The sequence below is a fragment of the Nyctereutes procyonoides genome, unplaced genomic scaffold (genome assembly GCF_905146905.1).
Source record: "Nyctereutes procyonoides isolate TBG_1078 unplaced genomic scaffold, NYPRO_anot_genome, whole genome shotgun sequence".
NCBI lineage: Eukaryota > Metazoa > Chordata > Mammalia > Carnivora > Canidae > Nyctereutes > Nyctereutes procyonoides.
In genome coordinates, this window is record NW_026575135.1 from 53,574,748 (window position 1) to 53,596,918 (window position 22,171).

The 22,171-nt window shown below is 46.0% G+C and overlaps 1 protein-coding gene across 2 annotated transcripts in view; it reads right to left on the reverse strand.

The window, feature by feature from the left end:
* Nucleotides 1-22,171, reverse strand: part of RAD50 (RAD50 double strand break repair protein) — a 228,764-nt gene that overhangs the window by 173,747 nt on the left and 32,846 nt on the right. For both annotated transcript variants that reach the window (XM_055302058.1, XM_055302059.1), the window contains one exon: nt 14,148-14,188. The gene's annotated coding sequence lies outside the window, so the exon portion shown is untranslated. The remainder of the gene's footprint in view (nt 1-14,147; nt 14,189-22,171) is intronic.

Sequence of the window (22,171 nt, forward strand, 5' to 3'; positions counted from 1 at the left end):
AGAGGACGTGGCCTGTGCTGTTGGGCTATGGCGGCGCTTATCACAACCGCCATTACATAAGCACCTGTTAATAATTCATGTGTGTCTTCCAGACTCAGCTGTAAGCTTCATGAGAGCAGGGCCAGATGGTCTTGCTCACTGTTGAACCCTACTGTGCCCAGCACAGGCAGGGGTAAAATGAATACTTGCTGAGTAAGTATTGAGGAGGAGGAAAAGGAGGAGAGAGATGTCTCTTTCCAGAGTCTTGGCTGTGAAAGGCAGACAGCATGGCTGTGCTGCATGGGGACAGAGGGTGGAGGAAGCATCACACAGACAATGTTGGCATGAGCACGTCAAACATTGAACCATGGCAGCCAGTAGAGTAGAGCCTGAACACCCAGGTTTGAAAGAACTAAAGGGCAAGATTGCTGGGAGGGGACCCTGGTGAAAGGGGAGAGGCTGCGATGCATTCTCAGTGGAAGGAGAGGGGTCTCTCTTTTTATGAGACTCAGATGGCCAAAGACAGAATGTGCCAGTTGTTGGCAAGGACGTAAAGCAACTGGAACCCTCAGGCACTGCATGTGTTCTCCCTGTTAGTATTCCAGGCTTCAGATAGCACTCTGGTCTCTGGTTGGTGCAGACTACCATTTACACCAGTCAAGAGAACACCAACATCTGTACTTAGACCACCAGACATGAAAGGCTCTATGTCCGGAGCGATTTCCAAGATGGGCCTGAATCCATGGAACATGGCACGACTGACAGCCCAGAGCTGGCTCCATGCTCACCAGCCTACCAAATGTCAACCTTGCCTGTGTGCCTCCATCTCATGCCACATGGTTGGCAGGACTTCAGTCAACAGAAAGTGGACCGTGCTCTTTTCTTTTTTTTTTTTTATAATTTTAAATTTTTTTAAATTTATTTATGATAGTCACAGAGAGAGAGAGAGAGAGAGAGAGAGAGAGGCAGAGACATAGGCAGAGGGAGAAGCAGGCTCCACGCACCGGGAGCCTGATGTGGGATTTGATCCCGGGTCTCCAGGATCGCGCCCTGGGCCAAAGGCAGGCGCCAAACCGCTGCGCCACCCAGGGATCCCAACCGTGCTATTTTCAAATAGCATGTGGATGGGTCCTGGTGAGGCTGCACCCCTGCTTGCTGAGCTCTGGACACCATGGTGAATTCCATCAGGGTGTCCAGAGCCCCTCTGCCTAAGGGGCCTTTATGCACACCAAGCTGGGCACCAGCATCCTAGTCCCCTGCTGGTGGTCCCACTCCAGACTCACTGCACAGAGCTCCTTGCTCCAGACATGGGATGTGCCAACAGGGAGCCCACAAAAGGCAGCTCTGCTCAACACCTGCACAGCTCCAGTCTGAGGGAAGGAAAATGCTGACTCTGTGTGTGGTCTTTATTTTCACTGCATCTTTCTTTTCAAGTTGGAAGTTGTTATCACTGAGTTACCAAATGCCACTCTACCCACTGTTGGGGAGCAGAGAGAGGTGCTCAGCAGTTCCTGGGGTAAGAGTGCAGTCCAGAGGGGGACATGAGATGAACCCAAATGACAGCACAGACCCAGTACAAAGCAGTGTGCCATCAGGTGCCACACTGCATGGTCTCACCCTCAGTGCTGCAGGAGCTCAGCAGGGTGAGGGGTCCTATAGGGGTGGGCTGGGGAGGGAAAGTCTTGGAGCAGGGCCCCCACGGTGGGGAGCAGAGGACGGAGGAGACCATTACAGGTGACAGAAACAACAAAACAGGACCTCTATGAAAATGCACAGAACTCAAGACCTGGCCAGGCTTGGACTCATGTGGGAGAGCCTCACTGGCTGCCCTTTTACCCAGGAGAAAGGCCACAGATGGCAGGCTCTCAGCCCCACCCAGGCCCCTGTAACACATGTTCCACTGTCCCCAGTCTGACCACAACCCCCACATGAGCTGTGTCCTGTTCATGCTGGCTTAGAAACTGGGAAGTACCTGGCATGTGGCCCCTCCACTTCCTCCACATGATTGCTTGGGGCTCTGGGGGGATCAGCGAGGGATCATTTTTGTGGTCAGGAAATGTCTGTGGCAGCTTTGGACACCACAGGCCCTCTCTCTGTGCCCTTCTGAAGTGGAGGCTACATTCCCAGAGAGTTACAACTGCCTAAACTCCAGCTCCAATCTCTTGCTTCTTCCAGGTAGGCTTATCTTAGTGTGGGGGACGGAGGGTGGAGGTTACCTTTCCCCAGCTTCATGAGGTCCCCTCAGATCCAAAATACTCTGAGTTCAAGGGCAGGACATCGAGAAACAGAGCAGCAGATACTAACTTGTGGTTTAGTTCAATGGTTTTCAACCTTGGCTGCACATAAGAACCACCTAAGGAACTTCTTAAAAATACTCATGTCCAAATACTTAAACAGGCACTTTGCAAAGAGGGGATCTAAATGGCTAATAAACATATGAAAAGGTGTTCAACTGTATTAGTCATCAGGGAAATGCAAATTAAAACCACATCGTGATGCCATTGCACACCCTCCAGAATGGCTAACATGAAAAAGATATAAAATACCAATTGCTGGCAAAGACGTGAAGCAACCAGAACTCTCATATATTGCTGGAGGGGTGCAAATGGGTATGGCCACTTGGAAAATTATTTGGTATAGAGTACGAAAGTTGGGGATCCCTGGGTAGCTCAGCGGTTTGGCGCCTGCCTTTGGCCCAGGGCACGATCCTGGCATAGAGCCTGCTTCTCCTTCTTCCTGTGTCTCTGTCTCTCTCTCTCTCTCTATCATAAACAAACAAACAAATAAATAAATCTTTAAAAAAAATAGAGTACGAAAGTTGAACACATTCATATCCACGCCTGCCTTAGCAATTCCACTTCTAAGTATGCACCCAATGGACATGCATACAAATGTGCTCTGAAAGCCGCCCCTGGTATGCTCATAGCAGTAGTAGTTATAACAACCTCAAACCCCAAACAACAATCCAAAAACCCAAATACCCAACAACAGTAATATCCATACGGCTGAATGCTCTATAGCAATGAGAATGAATGGACTACAGCAACCATATGCAATAGCTTGCGTGAATCACACAAACACAGTATTAAGTGGAAGAATCCAGACATGAAAGCCCAAATACAGTATGATTCCCTTTATATAATATAAAGCTTGAAAACAGGTAAGACTCATTTCTACCATTAGAAGTGAGAATGGTGGTTACCCTTCGGGGCACCAGGGGACATTGGTAATGTTCTGCTTCTTGATCTGGATGCTGGTTACTTCGGGTAGCCGGAGTTCACTTAGTGAAAATTCACTGAGATTTCCACTTAGGGTTTGTGTTGTTGTTGTTGTATGTATGTTATCCTTCAGTACACACTTAGATTTTTTTTTTAACCCGGGTCAATTCAGCTGGCCTCAGTGAGACTAAGGCCCAGGCATTAATATTTTTTAATATCCTTGATGACTGTAGTGTGCCACCAGGATTGAAAGCCACTGGTTTGATTTTTTGGGAAAAGGAGATCCACTGAGAGGCTTCAAACAGTCCTGACAAAAGGCACTCTCCAATCAGGTGGAGCACGATACCCAGGCAGGAAGAGGTCCATCTTTGCTGAGGTGAGCAAGCCTCCTGCACAGGCAGAGGAAGCACTGTGGCCCGCTGTTGTAATGTTTCTTCTCTGGCAGTGTCTGTTGAAAGCTGGTTGCATCAGTTCGTAATGGGGTTTAGTGACAGCAAGGTGGACCCCAGCCGCACCCCAGAGCACTGGCTTATCAGCACAGCTGCTGCAGGGCCATTTATAGAGAGGAGGCAGCTGGCCTTCCCAGGGATATTACCCAGGCCAGAGGCACTGCTGAGGATGTGCCACTTGGGCAGGGGCAGGAAGGGGCACGGATGTCTGTGTTTGTCGGTAACATGCAACTCTGGGTTCCAGATGATACCTAAACTCCCTGGCCTCTGGGTTCAGATTAGGAACTTGCAACATCTTGTTGAGGACTACAATGTGCTTGGTTCAAGTGCCCAGGCTGAGAATTTTCCTTCCTCTCTTTGCGGTTAGAGGCAACCACCCTACAATGGCCATCTCCAGCATACTCTGGACAACGGGCAGCTTGGACAGGAAAAGACAACATGGGCTTACACGTTATGCAGGAGTTTTGCCCATCTGGGCCTCATCCCAGTGCATGGACCATGAACCTCCCACTGTGGGAAGGATGATGCGTCCCTCAGAAGCTTCCCCCAGCCCTCCAGGGCCCTCCACCATCCAGCCATGGGTTGCCTCTTGTCCGTGTCCCTACATGTCTGCCTCACAGCATCACGTCTACAGAATAAGAGTGAACAGGAAGGGGCCTGGGGCCACTTGCAACTCTGCTGAGTGGAATGCAGGGGTGGGGGGCGGGTGTCAGGGGGCTCCGCTAAGCTTACTTGGCCGATGGACACAGAGTGGCGTGGGCTGGAAGAGGACAAGCTAAACCGATGAAAGCTAAATCGCTGGAGGGTAGCCAGCAGAGCAACAAATCTGTCTCTAACTGTCCAGTCCCCACTCCTCAAATTAAAAAACAAAACAAAAAAAAAAAACCCTAGAAGTGAAAGAAGCTTGAATAAGGAAGCCAGGTTGTAAAAATATGAGTGTCTCTCCAGTGAAGCTGTAACTCCCCGCTTCTCTGGCTTTCATTGTCCCCTCTCCAGGAAATTGGGATGATACTCCAATCCACTCCTGGATTTTCCTCTCTGCCCAGGAGGGGGGCTGAGAGTTAATGGCTCTGCTAGAGTGGCCAGTGGGACACTGTGCCAAGCTCTGTGCCTATGCTGTCCCTGGCTGGGGCCTCAGCCTCCATGTGCCATCTCACCTCCCTCATCTGTGAAATACCACATGGCAAGCCCTGCCAACCAGAGTGCCACTACCCCTTCCTGTTGTCTGCTTTATAAAGCATTTGTGAAATGTTTCCTTTTTGTACCTCAGGAAATGGGTGGCCAGGAAGAGTACTTGATTCTACCTTTTCCCTAGAGGTATGCATGCTTCAAAGGGCTGTGCAAATTAAACCAAACCTGAGGTCTGACTAGGCTGGGAGAGTGAGGAGGCAAGAGAATCCTGAGAGTGTTCCAGCAGGGAAGTCATGGAGGCCCAGTGAAGGCTGATCTCGGGGTGTGGCTGAAGGACAGCTGGACTCTGGGTGCTCCTCCTGCATGTGAGTTGTGACCGGGGCCTAGGCTGTGGGGCTCCCTGGGCTCTAGGTTATCCTTATCCTAGGGGACAAACAAGCACATGACACTCCTCAGAGCAAAAGTATCAAGGAGGCCACTGAGCTGGAAACACACAGGCTCAGTGAGTCTGACTGAAAGGACTCCTAATGTCAGATCTAGGGGAATCCCACGTGGATGTGGCCTGGATGTCCCCCAAATGTACACTCTTACCTTAAAGACCCAACAAGGATCTGTTATTCAGGGAGTTATTTCTTCATTTTTCTGAAACTGTTGATGTTTTCTGGTCAGTCATATAATTTCTGAAAGTCATCATAAATTCTCTCTCCTGGTTTCCTTTTATTGACATGCTTATTTCCCTCCTCAGAACACTCCAGTGAGTAATATTTCCCCATATGGAGAAGTCACTAATCCAGCACCTTCTATCATGCCTTATAGCTACAAACTTGAATGGGAATTTTTAAAAGCCACCCCCCCCCCCAACCTCATCCCCTGTGTCCTTCAGAGACGTCACAAAGCTCATACAAAGAATTCTTAGGAGAATCTTGCAGGGACTATTCTTGTTTTAGATGCAAATCAGAAAAGGTTTCTGTATTGTCAGAGTCCCAGGGGGAACCAGATGCACTGCACCAATAAGCAAGGAGATGGAGTAAGGAAGGACTATGTCCCCTATGTCCTGGGTGAGCAGGACTAAGGAAAGCACAAGGGGAAGAGAAGCCTCCCAGAGCCAGCAATAGGCTGGGGTAGTGGGGGAGGGGGAGGTGTTACCTCCACCCTGAAGGGAGGAGGGCGAGGGAGCCCATCCATGGTGGAACAGACACAGGGCTGCAGGAGTGGGCTGCTATAAGGGTTGTGGCTTTAGGGTGGAGAACACAGACTCTGCTGACCAGAGGCCTAGCAGAAGAGGTAACCGGGGGGGGGGGATAAAGCACCCCACTATTATTCTCCAATCTCCTACAGGGTTGGGTTGGCCAAACCTAACTGGAAGCATGAGGACGCCATGCTGCCTGGTTGATGCAGTCCAACAAACGTCAAATACTGGGAGGTGTGAGTAAGGGTAGAAACAGGTAGGGGCAGGGCAGTGGCAGGATACTCCACACACTCATCTGGGTTAGCCACTCAGGAGTAGATTGGAATTTAATGTGCTGTAACGTTGCATCCTCATCACAAATGAATGGCACAAGAGGCAGCCACGACAGAGATGACGGTGGAAAAAGGCTCAAGGCAGGGGTGGGAATGGTGATGAGGGTGGCTGGGTGGCTCAGTTGGTTTCGGCTCAGGCTGTGATCCTGGAGTCCTAAGTAAGAGCCCTGTGTTGGGCTCCTTGCTCTACAGAGTCAGCTTCTCCCTCTCCCTCTGTTCTTACCCCTGTTGTGCTTTCTTCTTCTTTTTTTTTTTTAATTTTTTTAAATTTATTTATGATAGTCACAGAATGAGAGAGAGAGGCAGAGACATAGGCAGAGGGAGAAGCAGGCTCCATGCACCAGGAGCCCAATGTGGGATTCGATCCCAGGTCTCCAGGATCGCGCCATGGGCCAAAGGCGGGCGCTAAACCGCTGCGCCACCCAGGGATCCCCCTGTTGTGCTTTCTCTCATGCTCTCTCTCTCTCAAGTAAATAAATAAAATCTTAAAAAAAAAAAAGGCTTATGGGATTTTAGCACAGTGACCCCAGTCCCCATCATGGAGGGACAAGTTACTCTACTTAGCTTCATAATTCCAAGGCAAATATGTACATTCATAAAGTTGACTCTGAATTACCAGCAAAGGGTTATATGTGGTCACTGTACTACTTAACAGAGCTTTAACTGGGCAGGCAAGATTGTAACACAATTTAGACAAGTACCTCCTTCCAAAAGAAGTAAAACAGGGCTTCCAGTTAAAGACATCAGGTTACTCACATGTCCCAGTCTTCTTTCTCTCCTGAAGTGTCACAAAAATGCCAGTCAGGAAATAAAATGGTATACTGGGGGGAGGGATGAAATTGATGGTGGGTATTAAGGAAGGCATTTATGATGAGTACCGGGGGATGTACGAAAGTGTAGAATCACTACATTGTACACCTGAAACTAGTTTTACACTGTATATTAACTGACTGGAATGTAAATAAAAACTTAAAAATAAATAAAAAATAAGTTAAAAGAAAAAAGAAAGGAAATGGTATAAACCCTCAAGTGCAAAGACAATGGTAAAGGAGACATGAGTGGATGAGATTTGAGCAGACTCCAGGAAGATGGAAAGCAGATGGAGGAATGATGGCTGGCATGGAGGAAGCTAGTCTCCTAGGGCCCACGGAGGAGGATGCTGACAGGAGGTCAGTCCTCTCATGCCCAGAGCCCTGGTGGAACTCTAACCTCAGGATACTTATGGATTGTGATGGTGGGCTCAGGAATAGGAGGCAGCAGAATAAGGAACTAGAGAAATCCTTCTAGATCCCACTACACATTCTGCCTGGCACAGCAGGAGGCTAAAGACCCAGAACCAGAGAGATGGAGGCAGAGGAGATAGCAGATGAGCACAAGGATGCAAATGGGGCACGAGGGCAAAGTCTGAAAACCGAACAGTGAGATTCAAGGTCTCCAGTCCTTTCACCCCAATCCTGCCCCAGGCATATATCACCCTATTCTGGAGTGTGTTGTATTTAAAACATGGCTGCACATTTTTTTGAACATATTTTCCATTGAGAAGTGGGTGTCAGTCTCCTTCCCTGAATCCCTGAACAAGTGTAAACTTGTTATTATTACCTATTCTTAGAAAGTTTTTGAGATGTACTTTATGTCTAGGTGTGGCTAATTTTTTTTTTTTACCTAAGTTCAATTGACATATATTGTATTACTAGTGTCAGAGGTAGAATTTAGTGATGCGTCAGCTGCACACAACACCCGTGCTCATCGCACCCAGTGCCCTCCTCAATGCCTGTCCCCAGTTACCCCCTCCCCCCTCCCCCACTCCAGCGACCCTCAGTTTGGTTCTTAAGAGTTAGGAGTCTCTCATGACTTGCCTCCCTCTCTGTTTTTTTTAAATGTACCCTATGTGCTCAAGAAGAATGTTTATTTTCCGAGTCTTGTTTTCTGTATATGTACACTGAGCTTGTTGATTGTCCGAACCTCCCGTATCTTTACTAACGGTCTTTTGCCTGACCTGTCAGTAATTGGAAGAAGTGCTCTGAAATCTCTCACTGTAATGATGGATTTTCAAATTCCCCTTGTTTTACCAGTTTTGCTTTATACATTTTGAGGCTATCTTGTTAGGTGAATAAAGTTTAGAATTATGCCCTCAAAAACAAAAACAAAAACAAAAAAAACATTTTATGCCTGGTTTTTCCTGGAGCTGAGATGGCATCTACAGCTCCGATTCTGGCTCTGGATCCGGCTCCGGCTTCAGCTTCAGCTTCAGCTTCACCTCTGGCTCCAGCTCGGGCTCAGGGTCAGGCTCAGGTTCAAGGATCCCTCTCAGAGGCCTGTGGGGTTGCTATTAATTATATGGCATCTTACGAGCTGAACGTCAGTGATGGTTATTTATCTATGGTCTGTTACTTCGATGAAGACCCAGTTGCACCTGTTTATGTCCCCTTTTTCCAAAACCAAACTGAGGTGAAGAAAGAACACACAAGGCAGTTCATAAGATACCTGAAGGAGCATAAGAGTAAAGTCTGCCTTCCAGTGGTTAAGAGGCTTGACAAAGAGTACTGAGGAACGAATGTGCAAGCTATAGTGATGGCTCTGGAGTTGGAAAACGGGTTACACAAGCTCCTGCAAGACCTGCAGAACTTGGCTTCTCAGAAGAATGAAACTGATCTCTTAGAATTCCTGAAAAGGTTCATGGGTAAACAGAAGAGGAACATAAAATATCTGGAATACTAGCATAGCTATCAGAAGGAATTAGAAAGGCTGACTTCGAAGGAAGGTATCTTGGAACAGTTTGGTGAAGCATCAGGCAGACAGGCTTAACATCTGAAGACAGGGGATCCCTGGGTGGCGCAGTGGTTTGGCGCCTGCCTTTGGCCCAGGGCACGATCCTGGAGACCCGGGATCGAATCCCATATCGGGCTCCCGGTGCATGGAGCCTGCTTCTCCCTCTGCCTAGTCTCTGCCCCCCCCCCCCTCTGTGACTATCATAAATAAAAATAAAGAAAGAAAGAAAGAAAGAAATTTCGTCTTGTTAAAAAAAAAAAAAAAAACATCTGAAGACAACACAGCAAGTCTTCCATTGTAGTAGTTCCCAAAAGCAGCTATTTAAAAATCTGGATCTCTATTTGACAGAAGACTGCTTTCCTTTTAATAGTATCCCAATCTTTGTTGTCGTACATGGAAATAAATTGGCTTTGCATTACAAAAAAAAAAAAAAAAAAGCCCATCTTGGGCTCCTCAGTGCTATGGGTGCCCCTTGGAGGACCCAGGAGCCCTCCCCATAGAACCAACAAAGATATGACAAGTCTTTCTTCCTTCATCCTCCAACATGCAACATCAAAGAGAAAAAAAAAAAAAAGAAAGAAAAAAAAAGGAGAAAATAAAGCCTTACTTTGTTTTACCTGCCATTTATTGTAAACTTTAAATCATTTTTAAGGAAACATTCTAAAGCAAGGCTGGAAAATGTCTGATTTTTCTATAGAAAGTTGAGTATAGTATGTAACTGCTGGCAACCCACTGCCCCTTTGTGGTCTGTGGAACCCAAAGCATATGGACATACTTGGTGTTCTCAGCAAGAGGAAGAAAGTATGGTCCAAATTAAATTTTCCAAATTAAAGATTTCAGTTTATACAAAATGCATCTAGCATCATGTAAATTTTTCTATGACCAAATATCTTTTAAATTATAATCTTGAAATAATATTTTTGTCACATATAAGAGCAACTCTTTAACATTGTAAAACAGTCCAAACAATATAAATGTAAACATAATAAAGAATGAAAATTCCCTTTATCCCTCAAAAAAAAAAAAAAAAAAAAAAAAAAAAAGACCCAGGTGGGCCTTGTGACTACAGTGGCAAATGATGCCATGTGACTTCCAACGCCAGGCCATAAAAGGTCATGCAGCATCCATATTGCTAGCTGGAACATTCACACTGGAGCTCTGAGCTACCACATATGAGGTCCAACTCCTGGGCAGGATGCTAGAGAGGCCATGTGTAGTCTCTCTGGTCACCAGTCCCAGCCAAGCCCAGGCTTCCTGCTTATCCCTGCCAAGGGAAGAACTATCTTTAAAGTGGACCCTTCAGCTCCAGCTGTTCCAAATCCCAGCCACTCAAGCCTCTGTTCATTTCAGTCATCCCAACCTAGGCTCCAGACATTGGGAAGCTGAGCCTTTCTGAATTCTTGACTTGTAGAATAATAAAATGGCTCTTGTTTATGCTGCTAAGTTCTGGGGAGGTTTGTTATGCAGCAATAAGTAATGGAAACAAGGAATCAGAAATGCTTCTCTTGAGAAGTGGAACGGCTCAAGTGGTGGTTCTCAATGGGGTGATCTTGCCCCACCCAGGGGACATTCAGCAATGTTTATAGACATTTTTGGTTATCACAACTCTAGGAAAGGCATCTGGAGCTTCAGGGATACTGCTAAGCATTCTACAGTGCATAAAAGCCCCTGACAACAAAGAATTATTTGTACTAAGATATCCATAGCACCAAGGTTGAGAAACCTAGTTCTGGGGAAAGGCTCTGACATTTAGAGGCTTGTTAACTGAAAAGACTGGCTTGCTCTCTACAGAGAAGCCCTAGCTCATAAGTTGTTCCCAAACAGACTATTTATTTATTTATTTATTTATTTATTTATTTATTTATTTATTCATTCATTCATTCATTCATTCACTTACTCACTCATTCATTCATGAGAGAGACAGAGAAAGAAAGGCAGAGGGCATAGACAGAAGAAGAAACAGGCTCCCTCTGGGGAGCCTGATGCAGGGCTCAATCCCAGGACTCTGGGATCATGACCTGAGCCAAAGGCAGACGCCCAACCACTGAGCCACTCAGGTGCCCCTCAAACAGTTTAATTCGGGTTTTCATTGCTTCATTCATAAGTATCGACAGATAGCCAGGACATTTGACATTTGAGGAGAGCCTCCAAAATGAAAGAAAACAAACAAAAGGCAACTAGGTGGAAACAAAGATAATAAAAAGAAGAGATTAAAACAAAACAAATAGACAAAAGAAAATAAACGATGCCTTCAGAGAGGTAAGAGGGCAACAGTATATCCATAAAACAAGAATGTGATATTATGAAAGACAGCATGGAAAACAAGAATGAATAATTATATATTAAAAATATGAAAGCCAAAATTAAAATAAAATCAGCAGAAGGCTTGGGGGATAAAGTCAAGTAAAGTTTCCCAAGAAAGTAGATGCAGAGGCAAAGGTCAGGGCAATACAGAAAATACAAGATCCGAAGAGTAATCCAGTAGGTCCAACAGGTAAAATAAAGGGGAGAAAATTACCAAAGATAGATTTTCTTCCCCCAGAACTCAAGGACACACAACACACTACTTAGCTCTGCAATTAAGACATTGTCTACATTCACTACTGAGTTAACCAAAAATCATGTTATATTCTTACCAGGAGACCAAGGGAAGAGAACTGGAAGTGGCTTTATAGGAAAGCTCAATTCTCGACTCCCACAAGAGGTCAACAGACGTCTAAAATGGGTAAATCAAGAAATAACAATATAAACAGAACTAGAAACTAATGAAAGAGTTGAAAGATGCTACCTCTAGAGAGAGCTGGACTGAGAAAGCTAAGGGAGGGGATTTTTATTACGAGCCTCTCTGTACTGTTGATATAGAAACCATTTGCATGCATTATTTTGACAAATTTGATAAAACAGAAATTAATTAAAAATGAGTATAGTTAAAAATTGCAATGCGACGGGATTGAGTTTGATTATTTGGAAAATTCACTGATGTGGATGAGCCATGCCATGCCATGCCCCATTTACCTCATGAATGTGGAGGAGTTTCTCCTGACCTCACTGGCCAGTGAAAGCAGTTTGTGGGTGGGGGTGGGATGGGGACCTACACACCAACCCCTTGGAAGGGGGGGTCACCAGTTACTGGATCCCTCTCCCAGCATTGCTGCATTTGAGTATGGATCCTGCCAGGGTGCCAAAGGAGAGAAGAGCTAGTTACCCTTTGAGAAATTTACGAATTCACTAGGATTTCTTGCCTCTCCTACTCTGGACTCGGACAACGTGCTAGATTTCTGAAGGTCCAGAGCCTCTGTGCTGATGTGCTCAGCTTCTAGAGGTGGCTACACACACTCATTGTCTCATGCGACAGATGGGCCTTGAGTCACCATATCTCCTACCAGGAGCTCCCCAGGAGGGGCAAAAGCAGGGAACATGCCTGTAAGGGCTTGTGCCTTACCTCTAAGGTGCATCTCCTTGGGTGCCAGGCCTCAGGCCTAACAGTTCTTCCTGTTCTTTCCCTCACCCACTGCCCTTCCTCTTCCTCCTCCTTCCTGCCTCTACCCACCACCCTCCTCCATGCCCCCCCCAGCCCCGCCCTAGGGGCTGCTCAGCTGGCTTGCTTGCCAAATGCACTGCAGGTTTTTTCTTTTAACCTTTTCAATTGTTACTTCCTTTTTGAAATTACATCATTATTACATAAGTAACATGTATTCCTCATACAAAAACAAGAAAATTTTGAAAATCACTCACAATTCTACCAGCCAAATAAAACTCAGTACTTGTCTATGAATTTCCAGGATGTTTCCAGGCTTATGCACAAGTAGAAATACTACTGGCTCATGCCTCATCTGGGTACCCATCTGTTGAGCACTCAACACAGGCCAGACCCTGTGCTGAGGCCTTTAGATGAAACTTTGCGAGACCTGTGTTATTATGCCCATTTTACTGGCAAGAAGTAGAAGCTTGAGATCACATCACTTGTCTGAGTTCTCACATGGGTTAAGAGACTGACCTGGATTTCAACCCTCCAGCCTGAGTCCCAAGCCACTTGCCTTGCATGTTTGCTGAGCTCTCTACATTTCTTTTTCTTTTTTTTTTTTTTTCACTTAGCAATACATGTAAACATCTTTCTTGCCAATAAATATACACCTAAGATGTGCCAAATTTTAAAGGACCAATTCCTTTTTCTTGGGCTTTTCAACGTTTCTTTCCTTTCTTTTTTTTTTTTTCATATTATAAAACAATGCAGTGACAACTATCTTTACACATATATCTTTGCACGATTTTCCTAGGATAAATTCCAGAAAGAGGAATTGCTGGGTCCAAAGCTAAATACATTTTTAACACTTCTTCTCTAATTATGTCAGCAGTACACAATTGCCCACATCCATTATTTACTGAGTGTTTTGCTCTCTAAAATTTGGGCTGTGATTTAACACAGAATCAGAGAACCCTGATGCAGGAAGCATTCTATATATCTCTAGATCTAGACCCAAACATCTTTGCTTAAAAAAAAAACAATGTCGGGGATCCCTTTGTGGTGCAGCGGTTTGGCGCCTGCCTTTGGCCCAGGGCGCGATCCTGGAGACCCGGGATCGAATCCCACGTCGGGCTCCCGGTGCATGGAGCCTGCTTCTCCCTCTGCCTGTGTCTCTGCCTCTCTCTCTGTGTGTGTGACTATCATAAAAAAAAAAAAAAAAAGAAAAAAAAACAATGTCCAGGACCCTGACTTCAGCGGGCCTGATAGAAAACAAGGAAACAAGGGACCAAGGAGAGGTCAGGAAAGCACAGCAGGAGGCCAGCTGTGGACACAACCAACCGGCTTGGAGGAGGTTGTTCTGTTTTCCCAAAGAAAGCACAGTCTTCTTGGGTCTAAAGACCTTGAGGCCACCAATGGATGATCCACTGCTCAATACTGAGCTGTCCTCACTGTCCATAGCACCCACAACTCTATCCAGGAAGTCAAGACGAGTCCTCTGGACCTTCACTTCATCCAGCTGCCAACACTTTCAACACTCTGGTCTTCCTTGAATACATTCCAAGGCCTTTTAGGTTGGGAAGTCCCAAACTAGACACAGTCTTATTGTTCTCTTACCTTGATGTTGTTTTCTTCCAACAGGTTGCAAACTCTGGCACCTGGAGAAGAAAAGGAAAGTAACTGATTGAGACAGAGCACTGAGGGTAGGTCCTGAGGCACACACACACACACACACACACACATACACACACACACACACACACACAAAGCCTGGATGGAAGCTAAGTGGGGTCCCTCATTGGTGGTGGATTCTTCAGAAGCCACTGAGGTGTGAGCTGGCTGCATGCTGGCCCAGGTCAGACGCAGGCACCATGACTTCCACACACAGACATTCTCCGCTTGGGGCGTTTAATTTTCTCACTCAGTCTATTAATGCTCCTATGCTGGCAGGAACCCCAGTGCTTTTGCCACTATGTCTCAAAGCCTTTTATAAACAGTAAGCCATTCTTTTGTGTATTTTGAGTCATACAGCCATTCATCAAGTATTTGTTGAGCCCTGACTATATGCTAGGCACTGTCCTCAGGCTCTAGAGATACAGCAGTAGACAGAAGAGACAAAAATCCTACCCTCAAGGAACTTGCATTCTACTAGGGAGACCAGCAGCTAGAGAAAGAAAAGGATACAATCTATAGTAGTGAGAAGAGGAAAGTTCTCTGGAGGAAAAAGCAAACAGGAGAAGGGGAAGGGAGTATTGGAGCAGGCATGGAGGAGTACTGAAATTCTAAATAGTATGGCCAGGGAAAGTGAATTATGAACAAAGACCTGAAATAAATGAGGGCCTGAACCTTGACATTTAATGGGGAAAAAGCTTTCTAGTGGTGAGAACAGCATGTGCAATGGCCCAGAGGTGAGAGGCTACCTGACAAAGATCACTGGGGAGGGTGGCATGGCCAGAGCAGAGTGAGTGAAGAGGGCATAAGGGACGGTATTAGAGAGGCGGTGGGGCATGCAGGGCACTAAAAGAAGGCCCTTGTATGAACTTGAGCTTTGACTTAGATAGGAGCCACTGGAGAGTTTTACACAGAAGACATGATGTGACTCACATTTTAACAGTATCATTCTGGGGGTGCCTGGGTGGCTCTGTTGGTTAAGCATCCAATTCTGGACTTCAGCTCAGGTCATGGTCTCAGGGTAGTGAGACTGAGCCCCGCATTTGGCTCTGGGCTGGGCACAGAGCTTGCTTGGGATTCTCTCCTTTCCTCTCCCTATGCCCCTCTCCTGAGTCTCTTAAAAAAACAAACCCCAAAACAATATCACTCAGGATGCTGTGTTGGGAATAAATTGGGGAGCACAGGTAGAAGCAGTCAGGAGGCTACTGCAGAAATCCTGGCAAGAGACAATGGTGGCTTGGACTAGAGAGACACCATGGAGGTATTGACATAAGGTCAGATCCTAAAAGTAGAGCCAGTAGGATTCGTCGATGGATTAGAAGTGGATTTGAAATAAGGAATTCAACTAGGACTCTCAGATTTTTGGCTTGAGCAAATAGGAGACTCAAATTGCCATTATCTGGCTTGCACTATCTCCACGCTGATGGAGCATGTTTGGGGGGAAGAAAGGAACTTAGTTTTGGACATGTTAAGTAGGAGATGCCTTTTAGATGCCCAACTGAAGAGGCCTGTAGGCAGCTGGATATATGAGTTCAGGGAAGATGTCAAGGTTAGAAATGAAGTTCAGCATGTAGCTCTTTAAAGCAATGACACAGGATGAGATCACCAAGGGGCAACTGTCTAAGGGCCGAGACACAGTAAAGGAGACTGAGAAGGAGTAGCAAGTAGAACAAGACGGAAATCAAGAGAAAGGGTTTCAAGGAGGATGGGGCAATCCACTGTGATAGGTCATGACAGGACAAAAATTTCATCACTGGATTTGGCATCTTGGAGTCCCAGGTGACCATGGTCAAGGGCAGATTCAGTGGAATGGTTGGGATGACAACCTGACAGCAACAGGTTCAAAAGAGAAAAGTGGAAGTCATCAGCCTGGAGGACAGAGAGATGGCAGCAGCAGGAGCCTTGGGAGGGAGGGGGGAAGGAATGATCAGATAAATTTCTTCTTTCTGCACTTCACTCCTTTATAATATGTAGCACACAAAGCTGGCACCTCCACAACACGTGTCAGTGGCAGCCATGGTTACCAAGCTGAACTGCATTCCCCAGGTTGCTGAGCTTCATCCAGCTTCTGGCCCATGAGCCAACTACCTGCTTGTTTCTAGACTCCCATGAAGTAATTCCCATTTTCTCACAGTCCCTTGTAGCCAGAGGGAACAGGATAGGCAATGTTTCGCTCTCATGGAGCTTGCCTTGTGAAGGAGACAATCGCCCAACAGACAGACGTGCAGAGAGGTCATTTCAGGTGCCGACAAATGAAGTGAAGATAATAAAATGGGGTGAGAAGAGGAGAAAAGTGTTGGTGGGGTGGGGCCTCCTTCAGCCAGACTGTGTGGTCAGATGGCCTCTCTGGGAGATGGTGCCTAGGTAATTCTTCTCACACTGGCCCCTGCCCCACTACTCTTGGGCTTTCAAATGTCCCAGAGCTGCCTGGGGTCTGCAGTCAACTAAGTATAGGGCCAAAAGGAGACATTCTCTTCCTCTTCTCTCTTTAATGTATACTGTGGAATACTCCATGATTACAAAAGACATGCATTTTCACTGAAGGAATTGGAAAATATATTGAAAAGAGGAGGAAAAAAAGTCACTTACAATTCTACTACTCAGAGATGCCTACTGCTCACACTTGTATGCATCCTTGTAGACATTTTTGCTATGCATATAAACACATAGTTTTTAAAGATGGAGATTGGCTTGGGGTGCCTCAGTGGCTCGGTCAGTTGAGCATCCAACTTGATTTCGGCCCAGGTTATGATCTCAGGATCACAGTGGATCCTTGGGGGGGGTCAGGGTCTACACCCAGTGGGGAGCCTGCTTTTCTCCTTCCACCCCTTCCGAAAGTCACATGCGCTCAAGAGCTTTCTCTCTCTCATAAATAAATAAATAAATCTTAAAAAGAAGAGATCATGTTGTCCATTCTGTTCTGTGTACACTGTTTTAGTCTTGAATTTTGACTAAATCTATTATAAGCACACTTCTGATGCCATTTAATTTTCTTCCACATACCAATTTTAATGGCTGCACAGTATTCTACTGTGAATGCATACTTTTACCATACTTTATCTAATCCTAAGAACATTGGCCATTTAGATTGTTTCCAAGTGAGTGATACTAGGAGTAAATGCTATAATAAACAAACCTGCATTTTTTCTTTCTTAGTGGAGTAGGTTTGCAAATCCCTGATTGTTTTCTTGGGTTCAAGACAAAGCATCCCTGCCCAGCAGGAGTGTCGTGGGTCTCATGGCCTCAAGAAGCAGCCTGAGGCTGAGGGCAGTGGCAGGGCAGAGCTGTGCCTTGTACCAAGGAGCCAGAGTTCACTCAGATGCCAGAGGCTGATTTTATCCTCAGATACACCCTGGTCCTGAGTTTTCCTCCCTTGAGGCCTAAACAATAGGAAAACAATAGGCCCTTTTCTTAAACCCAGTGAAATCCAAAGGGATTCCCCACCTGAGCCAGGAAGAGGGTGTCTCCCTCTGACAGGAGCAAAAAGAGCACTCCCTTCTTCCTTTGAAATCCCCTTGAGGAAGCTGCCCCTTCCATCCCTCCTTGGGGAAAATATCCAAGTGGTGAGGCATTCAGCCTTTTTTCAGGGCAGGGCTACCAGGGAGGGCTTGGGCACAGAGGGTTCTACAGAAATGGCAGCTCCTCTCCTATCTCTGACCCAGCCATGCTCCTGCATCCCTGAATTCCCCAGAAGGCTGGCAGGGGCAGTCTGTGCCCCAAATGAGAGGAGTGTTTTGGGGAGTAGTGAGTTCTGGGGTGAGGTGGGAAAACCACAAGCCCAGGAGGCCAGAATCACAGCACATTCTGGCACATTCCAGTCTCATTTTGGGCAAGTGACTTCACCTATGGAACACAAGCTCTAGAAGCAGGACACTTGGATCTGTTTTGCATAGTTATATCTGCAACATTTAGCATGTAGTAGATGCTCAATAAATACTGTGCTCCATTATCTTTTCTAACCCTCAATTTGCTTATCTGTAAAATGGGGATGATAAAACCAATATCATAGGTTCATTGTGAGGACTAAATAAAACATGGGTAAAATATTTAACATAATGTCTGGTGTTCAACAAACACCACTTCAAAGCCCTAGAAAGTTGCTTTCATGCCCCACACCCCATGGCATGGACAGGATGCTCTGCAATTTCCTCTTATTAGATAGAATTAGTTTGCCTCCACTCTGCTCATTATTTGCAACCCAAACAAGCCTCTGGTCTGGCACATATCACACAGTGTGTATGGTTGTCTAATTCCCTTGTTAGGCTTCAAGGCAGTTTAAGGACAAGAATTTTCTTTCTGTATCCTCTGTGCCACTGAACAATACTATGAAGTAACCAAGGTCATTGTCACCATTCTACAGAAAAGAAAACTGAGGTTCAGAAAGGTTAGGTGCTTTGCCCTGGTCACATAGCAAGGGAGTGGCAGAGCAAGATCTAAATCTGCTTCTGATTTCTGGGTCCCCACTCTCTTTTAGATGAATCTTTGGCAAATGGGATTGGGGAGGTGGCAGTGGGTGAAGAGGAAGCAAATCAGTTTCAACATCTCTGAGGGAAAAGACAGGCAGGACTCCAAGTAAAAGGAGGTCCTTAGGAAGTCAGCAGGGCACTGACTGTCACCTGAACCCTGTCTCATCTTCCTGTGGATAATCATGTATACAGTAGCTGTAATCCCCAGAGACCCATGATTTGACTGGTCTGGGGCAGGCTGATGCAAATAAAGAAGTCCCTAGGCTCCCTTTATCAATGTGGAGCCCAGCCAGCAAGGGGACTTGGGTTTCCTCAGGTCAGAGTTGGTGATGGCCCCAGCAATAGTGGGAGTGGTTGTTGGGCACCTGCTCAGAACTGCCCTATCCCCAGGTATGGGACAGGTAGAGCTTCCCACCAGATCAAAAGCATCTTGATTTACTTATCCTGCTGAATGATGACAGCCTCCAACCTCCAGCACTGGGGAGTGAGGAAGAGGAGGAAGCTAGACCTAGGCCAGGGATGTGAAGGGAAAAGAGACCAGAAAGAAGGGTTTTTAAGGATTTTATTTATTTATTTATTTGAAAGAGAGAGAGAAACAGAGAATGATAATGCATGCATGAGGTGGGGGTGGGGCAGAGGGAGAGAGAGAAGCAGGCTCCCCGAAGAGCCAGGAGCCCAATGTAGGGCTCAATCTCAGGAGCCTGAGATCATGACCTGTCGCTTCACCCAGCGGGCCACCCAGGCACCCCTAAGAAGAAGGGTTTTTAATGACCAGGAATGCCCTTTGTGTCTCTCCTCCCTATTAAATTATGTGTTTCTGGAGGGCAGGTTGGTGGCTGATTCATCTGTGTCTCTACCACACCCAGTAGATTTCTTTGCAGAGAGTTGGTACTCATTGTAGCTTATTTGGAGGTATAACTGGAAGCCAGTATCCAGGATGCCATCTGCTTTTCATACCTGGGTCATCCAGGAAAGGGCCTGTCCTGATGGTCTGGTGTCTTGACCAAGACAATCCCAGGGAGGGGCAGAGACTGTTAACCTGAGGCATTCAGAGTTGACCTCTGTCCCCAAGCCCCACCCAAGTGACTATCTCTCCCTTCCTTAGCCAAAGAGAGCCCTTTTGGGGGAAATCTCCAGGATCCAGGTGATAGAAATGGACTGGGTATGTGGTGTAACACCTTTGTCCTTGGGAACCTAAGAGTGCTCTGGGCCACGAGAAAGAAAAGTCTAGAGCAATTATCTCTTTATTGAGAGAGTAAAACTGCTGCTTTTGCCTGAACGGTCAGATCGGTAGATTCTTTTTGCACCTGCCATCCCCACAACATGCACGTACCGCACAGCTACAAATAATCTTGATGTTGCATATTTAAAATGACGCCTTTTTACATCCAGATGGCCAAGAGGCACATGAAAAGATGCTTAACGTCATTCATCATCAGGGAAATGCAAATCAAAGCTACAATGAGATGTCACCTGACACCTGTCAGAATGGCTAAAATAAAAAACACGAGAAACAAGTGTTGGCGAGGATGTGGGGAAAAAGGAACCCTTGTGCACTGTTGGTGAGAATGCAAACTGGTACAGCCACTATGGTTCTTCAAAAAGTTGAAAATAGAACTATAGCACAATCCAGTAATCACACTAGTGAGTATTTACCCCCAAAATACAAAAACACTAATTTGAAGGAATATATGCACCCTACATTTATAGCAGCATTATTGATAATAATTGAATGACAGAAGTAGCCCAAGTGTCCATGGATAGATGGATGGAAAAAGGAGATGTGATATGAATATCATTCAGCCATAAAAAATGAAATCTGCCATTTGTAACATCATGGATAGAGCTAGAGAGTATAACACTAAGTGAAATAAGTTAGAGAAAGACAAATACCACAATTTCACTCATAGGTGGAATTTAAAAAAACAAAACAAATGAGCAAAGGAAGAAACAAAAAAAGAGAAACAAACCAAGAAACAGACTTTTAGCTCTAGAGAACAAACTGAGGGTCACCAGAGGGGGATGTCGTGGTGGGGGGGCATGGATAGGTGAAATAGGTAAAGGGGATGAAGAGTACACTTATCATGATGAGCACTGAGCAATGTACAGAATTGCTGAATCACTATGTTGTATACCTGAAACTGATACAACACTGTATGTTAACTATACTGGAATTAGATTAAAAAAATAAAATTGAAAATAAACTGATGCCTTTTTAAAATGCTAGTGTGCCCATCAGCATGAGTGGAGTCCCCCTCTGCAGATGTGCTGTGTGCAGAGCTTGTCTCTACAAGGCCAAATGCAGTATGCATTTCTCACCTGCATACCTGGACAGCTTTAAGCTTCAGGCTGAGTGGGGATATCCCAGAGAACAGCCATTACTCATGTCCTTCCATGTGGCCTTAAGTTAAATCTATAGAATTATGTCTAAATTCCTCAGACAGCCTTCAGGTCACGGGCCAGGACACCTGTCCACACCCCCCTCCCATCTTGCCGTTGGCTTACCTCACGCTGTGGCTCAGGTGAGATGCAATTGGCTGGACTAGCTGTGTTTTCACAAGGCCTCCAGGCAATTCTGACGTGCACTAACTAGTACTCAGAAACCACGTGGTTATGAGGCTCCCTTGCTGAGCCTGGGCTGCCCTTCTCAGGCCTCTTCTGCCTCATTATCCCTCTCAGGAAGCCCTCCTCGTCCCCTGAGCACCTGTGAGCATCTCTTCCCAGAACACACAGCTCCTCCTCCATTCCACTCCCTATTCTGGTACAAAGGCTTCCTTTCTGCTCCTCTTCACAGCACATAGGTTCTCCTTCATTATGGGTGAACTGTGAGCATTTGTTAACTGCCTCTCAGATGGATTCCACTCGAATGCACACATGAATGTGACTCTGAAGGCACCTTCAGGAGTGAGGGCCTCACTTTGCTCCCTGTCAACAAAAATCAACTGAGGGCCTGCCAGCTGTGGCAGGAATTGAGCAACTGTGCCAGGCACTGGGGCTGGTTCAGTGATGAAAGGTGTGGTCCCATCCTTCAGGAGCACAGAATCACACAATACGCACTTTGTTTGTATCTAGCTTCTTTTGCTCAACATGTCTGTGAGATTCACCTATGTTGTTCTGTGTCACCACAGTATGCTTTTTAAAAAATTGCTGTGGGGGATCCTTGGGTGGCTCAGCAGTTTGGCGCTTGCCTTTGGCCGGGGCATGATCCTAGAGTCCCGAGATCAAGTCCCACATCAGGCTCCCTGCATGGAGCCTGCTTCTCCTCTGTCTGTATCTCTGCCTCTCTCTCTCTCTCTCTCTTTGTGTCTCTCATGAATAAATAAAAAAATATCATTGCTGTGGTGTATTCCGCTGCACAGATATGACACAATTCACCTATCCATTCTATTACTAATGGACATTTGTCTGTTTCCAGTTTGGGACTTCTATGAATAAAAACACTACCAACATTGGTGGACATGTGCACTCACTCTTCTTGAGTATACACCAGAAGTGGAATTGATG